Below are 6,855 nucleotides of genomic sequence, written 5' to 3' on the forward strand. Positions count from 1 at the left end.
AAAAACAAATTCTACAAATATAAAAACATACTTTACTGTATACTGTAGCTTTCAACTTTGAACTAAGTATCAACCTTTAGTACAACGATTCATATTTACACTTGGGTAGCAAGCTCGGCCGGCTCATTCATGACATAAGAAAATTCAACATTCATGAATGTGAATAGAGACCTTTGAGTGGAAAGAAAAGCTGTCCAGTGTGGCCACAACATTCATTGTAAAGTGCCATGGTTGTAAGGTTGACACTTAGTTCAAAGTTGAATGCTACAGTATACAGTATAGTATGTTTTTATATTTGTAGAATTTGTTTTTATATTTGTAGCAGTGGTGGCTTTCCATGCCCGTTGCCTATGTTTGCTACAATAGTTAATTAAGAAAGAAATGAATAAGAATAAGATGAGAAAGAAATTCAAACTTCAAATATTTCCTCACCACCAGATGGTTGATTAAGACTGTTTTAATTGATTGACTATTGAAATAAAGCTTGAAATAAAGCTTGAAAAAATGTACTGTCTTTTTCTCTCTTTTAACTGTAATTAAATCCCAAAACCAAAGTTTTCATATGTAAACCCTTATATCTACGTATTAAGTAGTGTTGGTGATTAATTGAGCTCCAAATCTGTGAATCTTAAAAATATACATTTTGTGGACAAAATATGCACATGGATTGCCCCCTACAGGTTGAAACTGAGCTTTACCGTTACATTCCTAATCTTAGTGTAATTCTTTATATTTGGTATCTGACGAAATGACTTATGATGCAGCATAGCTTCTTTTAAATGCATGGAAATGTGTTACACTTTACTTAACGCCAACAATGAAACATCATGATTAGCTATACTGCATTATAGATGCGTCTATATGAACCTCACTTTACTTAAAGCATACATTGATCATTTATTTATACTTATGGCATCCTATGAATCCTTATAACAATTGATTGTTGAGGTGTGTGTATAGAGGGGTATGAGTAGTTGTAATGTATTATAAGCCTCATCAGTCAGCCTGTAGTTTATAACCAGTCAAGAGCACTCATAAGACACTTGGATTTATAAGTCATTATAAGCTATATTTATAACTGTTGATATAGTGCATCATGAAGCTTTATATGTGTTTATGAGTGCAGTCATAATGCATTATGATTGATTATAATGAGCATTATAATTCACTATGAATGCGCTCATAATGCACTATAGGTGTAGTCTTCCAGCAGCTCTCTGTTACCAATGTCGTAGTTGGTCTCGGCGGGGGTGTAACAACGTGAGAAGAAGGCACAGGGGTGAAGCTTCTGGTCAGCCGCTGACTGTTGTGATAGGACCCCCCCGATGCCGGTATCTGAAGCATCCACCTCTACCACAAAGGGCCTTGAAGGGTCTGGGTTGGTCAGGATTGGAGTGGAGGTGAAACGCCTCTTGAGGTTGGCGAAGGCCACACTGGCCACTGGTGTCCAGGCAAAAGGGTGCAGAGTGGATGTGAGGGCCATCAGGGGGGCAGCTACTTGGCTGTAGTTCCGGACAAATCGCCAGTAGAAGTTCGAAAAGCCCAGGAAACTCTGGAGCTGCTTCCTATTGGTGGGCTGCGGCCACTACATGATGCTCTGGATCTTCCGGGGGTCTGGTTGGGTCTGCCCACCCTTCACAATGAGACCCAGAAACTCAACGGAGGGGGCGTGGAAGATGCACTTCTCAGCTTTGAGGTAGAGCCGGTTCTCCAGCAGGCGTTGGATGACCAGGCGAACATTTTGGGCGTGTTCCTCAAGGCTGCGGGAGAATACTAGGATATCATCCAGATACAGGACAACGAATATATTCAGCATGTCACGGAGGATGTCATTCATCATCTTTTGGAAGACTCCGGGGCCATTGGTTAGCCCGAAGGGCATCACCAGGTACTCGTAGTGGCCGCGAGGGGTCTTGAACGCAGTCTTCCACTCATCCCCCTCACGGATCCGGACCAGGTGGTAGGCATTGCGGAGATCCAACTTCGTGAAGATGTTCGCCTGAAGGAGGGGTTCGAAGTTGGCACTCATGAGGGGGAGAGGGTTCTGGTTCCTGGTGATGATGTTGTTCAGCCCCCGAAAGTCAATACAGGGCCGAAGGTCGCCCCCTTTCTTCTTGACGAAGAAGAACCCCGCTGCCACCGGGGAACGTGAGGGACGGATGAGGCCCTCGGCCAGGCATTCAGTGAGGTAACGGTCCATTACCTCCTTCTCCGGAAGAGTCAGATTGTAGAGGCGACTGGCTTGAAGTCTCGCACCGGGGAGGAGCTCGATGGCACAGTCGTAGGGCCGGTGGGGGGGCAGTGTTTTGGCCCGTTCCCTGCTGAAGACCTCACCAAGGTCATGGTAGATGGTGGGGACCAAGGACAGGTTAGGGGGTTCAGGTGGAGGACGGTCAGGATGCAGAGAAGGCTTTGCGGTGCGGAGACAGCGAGCATGGCAGGCGGTGCTCCAGCTGAGAACCCGCGCCTGGTCGAAGTCGAGGTGTGGGACTTGGAGCTCAAGCCAGGGCCTGCCAAGGATGAGAGGAGCCCTGGGAGACTTGATGATGAGGAGCTGGATCTCCTCCACGTGGTTTCCCGAGAGGGTGAGAGGGCAGGTGCGATGGGTTATAGGCCCCAAGCTATGTCCATCGATAGCTTGGACAGGGATAGTGGGGTTCAGGAGGACTACAGGCGAAGTGGTCATCCATGAAGCTCTCGTCGGCACCCGAGTCGATGAGGGCGCCAACAGAGATGGTCTGCCCCTGCCAGGAGAGGGTGGCTTGGAATCTGGCTGGACCGGAGGTAGGAGGGGGGCGAGATAATCGGCTCACCAGGAGGCCGAAACCAGGTCGTCTAGGGTACTGGGTTTGTCTCTCACGAGCTCGTCCTTTACACCTTCACTGAGTCCCTGGCGAAACGCACTCCGGAGGGCTGTGTCGTTCCACCCACTGCCAGCTGGGTGCGGAATTCAGTGGAGTAGGCCGCCACAGTCCAGTTGCCCTGATGGAGGGACGTTAGCCTCGCTCCCACGTCTTGCCCAGCAGTGGGATGGTCAAACACCTTCTTAAACTCAGTCAAAAAGGTCTCACAGTCATCGTACAACTCCGGGCGGGCGAAGAGAGTCGCCTGAACCCAGTTCAATGCCTCACCAGTGGTCAGGTTGGCAACAAAGGCGACACGCAGCAGGTGAAAAATACTGGCTGGGTTGGTGGCGAAAAATCAGGTCACACTGCATAAGGAAACCACATAGCAGAGAAAAAGTCCCATCAAAAGGTTGAGGGCTTGCCAGGGTGGGGCTTGGAGCAGTGCAGCTGGTGGGACCTGGGCTGAAGTGTCAGCGGGAGGAGGACTGGGAGGAACAGCAAGCGTGGCCATCTGGGTCGATAGGGCCTGGATCATGGAGGTGAGGTTCTGCATTTGCAGCGTGTGGTCCCGGTGAAGAGCCTCCTGGTTCTGGAGTTGCTCTTTAGAGACCTGCATGGCCACCGAAGCCTCACGGAGTAGTCGGGCATGGTCGGCGAGCATTCTCCCCTGGTGTCAGAGGACTGTCAGCGTGGCGTCAGCGGACACTGTTCCTGTTGCAGAGCCGGCTGCTTCCATCTTGGCCAGATCTTCTGTAATGGTGGTGTTTGGCAAGGAAGCAAGCGCACGGCCAGGAGAGGATTAATGCCTCGCAGGGCGTTTTATTGAGTGATCAGGGGTGGAGATGGATGGAGGATACATGCAGCATGCAGCAAGCTCCAAACCAGACAAAGGAATTAGATTTAGCATGTGATAATAGCAAAGTTCAGTGAGATACTTGCCAGGCGTTTCTATCAAGAGATCTGGCGATGTGTGAGTGGAAGACCCGGGTCTTTGTAGGCAGCAAGGTGAGGTGATTATTGGAAGCAGGTGTGCAGTCCCCAACTGTGGCTCGTTCCCCTGATCAGCTCCATTGGGAACACCTGTGCTGTGCTGGGTGCCAGTGACGGTGAAACAGTAACAGGTACTAGACTTAGACCACAGGAAACAAGTAAGTACAGAACTGTAAGAGCTAACTGTCATCGCTACAGGAGTGCTATACGTTAAAGAAGAAAAGAAGAGAAGAAGAGAAAAGAAGAACAGCATTTTTTAAAAATATATATATGTTTGGTGACCATGACTTAACCGAGGTATTGTTGGAAGAGGTAGGTCTTGAGCCTGCGGCGGAAGATGTCTAGGCTCACTGAGGTCCTCATGTTGGTGGGGAGCTCGTTCCACCATTTGGAAGCAAGGACAGAGAAAAGACTGGAAGTAGTTTTGAGGCGAGATGACCCATGCTGGGTGGGAGTCGCCAGCTGTTTGGCTGATGCAGAGCTGAGAGGACGGGCAGGGGTGTAGGGTTTGACAAGGTCCTGGATGGATAACCAGAACTCCACGCACTGGCTGCGAAGAAAACCCCACCAATATTCAATTCTTTGATTGGTGGTGCTGGCTCCATCTGTCAAGGGTGCTGTCCGGGGGAGTGGGGACGAGGAAACGCTAGAAACCTTTTACATAGCCATTTTCGGTTCCAAGATCCCCTCTCACAATTCGAGGGCAGCCCCCCAAACGCTGCACTACGTCTACATAATACAGTTTTCCCAGTTGCTAAAACACTAAACCCTATTGTCTGAACCAAATGTTCAGTTGCCTGAACCCACTGATTGAATCAATCACTCTTTTGGAAAAAAACGTAAGCACTTTTCACCTGTTTAGACACAATTTGCCAACACATTTTCATAGTGATGCACCCGTGCTGCATAACAGTGAGCACAGGTGACAAAAGTCAAACACAATAAAAGCACAAGTGTCACCACTAGTACACAACAACTCAAAATTGTTCACACTTGTGGCTGATGATGTGAGGCAGGGGTCTCAAACTGAAATTACCTGGGGGCCGCTGTAGGCAGTATCAAAATGACAAAAAAAGACAGAAAATTACCAAAACAAGACAGAAAATTACAAAAAAAAAGTCATTAAAGGGACCATCCACACACAACACGGTAAAGTGGCATTCATATAAAACTCACATTAAACTTTCATATCAAGGTGGGGGCCACAAAATATCGTCTGCGAGTTTGAGACCCATGATGTGAGTGAACATATAAGCCAGGTCAGAGAGCTGGTTTGTGAGGCCCTAAAATGGATAGGGCTACATGTAAATGCACAAGATTTCTGTTTTTTATCTTTTTGTACAAGCGCTAAATGAACAGGTTTTTAGTTTTACAACATGCATTTAGCCTACAGTGAACAATGAACATGTATTTTTCCAGCTTCATGTCCTGAGCATTGTGTTTTCTATTTTTCTCTATAGTGTTTAGTGACTGCTCAGTAGTGTTTTTCATTTTGATTGACTCGGGGCACGATTTGACAACATAGTTCAGTTTTGAGGTGAAAGTTTGGTTTTGCAAGAAGAGTCTGAGGTTTTGTGAATGTAGCTTGAAAATTGGGGTTTGTGTTCACAGTTTAGAGAAAAGGAGAGCAGCTTTCAAGAAATGTGTCTTAGCAATCGAGAAAAACTGCAACATCCGATCAACTTTGGGGCATTACTTGTTGTGTAGGCATTAAGCCACATTATTTTCCTCGAAAAACCATCAATACTTCGATTGACACAAATGCCATATGGCTTAAGTTTATCATAAGAGTCCATGTGCCAAATTAAATTTGGCCCTTTTGAGAAGTAGCTCCATCGTCTGAGACGTCTTGCCTGGCTTAACGACACTCCTCTTGGATCCAGTTCCTTCTACACCAAGCGCACATCCTCTTTCCTTACTCGTAGTCCATATTCTCTACATTTTGCAACCGGTTACCACCTTCTGTAACCGTGAAGCTTTCCAGAATATTGCATTTGGTTGCTAATGAATTCAATCAGGACCGCCAAGTCACAGTACATTTTTCTACGAGAATGTTGCTTTAAGTAGTCGCTTCAGATGTCTCTCACTTACATGAAAACTGTATTTACGGGCAAGCAATGATTTAATGTCGTTGTATTTGAGGCCAATCTCAAAATAAAACTCTATGAACCTCTCCCATGGGTGAATGCTCTCCATCGTTGTGTTTAACCCTTGTGCACCCTTAGGTACATTTTTTGCACATTTCCATTTTAAATACTCAATAACTTTACCTGTGTGAATGCTATTGGGACCAAATTTTGCAAGGATATGAGTTTTCCATCAAGTTTTAAAATTTCAAACTTTGATCAATTGATAGGGCAATATTTCACTGTGTCAAAAAAATAGTTCCTCTGGGTACCTTAAGGACATTTTTTGCACCATTGACTCCCATTCAAACATACATTTTTGATCCTAGTATAATTTGAGCATAAAATTATGTTTTACAAATGAATACCCTTTCAATCTAAGCTTTTGGCTTGAAAATATATATTTTTTTAATTATCCATCATATGACGTCATTTTCCACTATATGGCTGAGGGCTCCATTATATGCTGTTTCAATGAGGCTTTCTCCTGTTGCATTTCTGACTATAGCTTGGCAACAGAATACATGATTACAACTAAAATGGCCTGGATGTGTTGGTATTGATGTATAGAAGTATGGTATGAATGTGTGTATTGAGAAAATTATTTGTGTGTGAGTGTGTGTGAGTGTGAGTGTGTGTGTGCATGTGTTTGTGTACAGGGAAACAGCCTTTTTTGCTCATCACATTTTGCACATCCCCATCCCAATGCCAACAGACCCCCCCTCCACACCCAAACACACACACACACACCACACACACACACACACACACACACACACACACACACACAATACAATACAGTACTTATTAGATCAAAGAAGCACTCTGCTACAGAAGCAACTTTAGTTTTGGAGTTCAGTGCAGCATGTTTACTCAGGTGCTGTTGCTGCAAA

This window comes from Centropristis striata, chromosome 10 (genome assembly GCF_030273125.1).
Source record: "Centropristis striata isolate RG_2023a ecotype Rhode Island chromosome 10, C.striata_1.0, whole genome shotgun sequence".
NCBI classification, from domain to species: Eukaryota; Metazoa; Chordata; class Actinopteri; order Perciformes; family Serranidae; genus Centropristis; species Centropristis striata.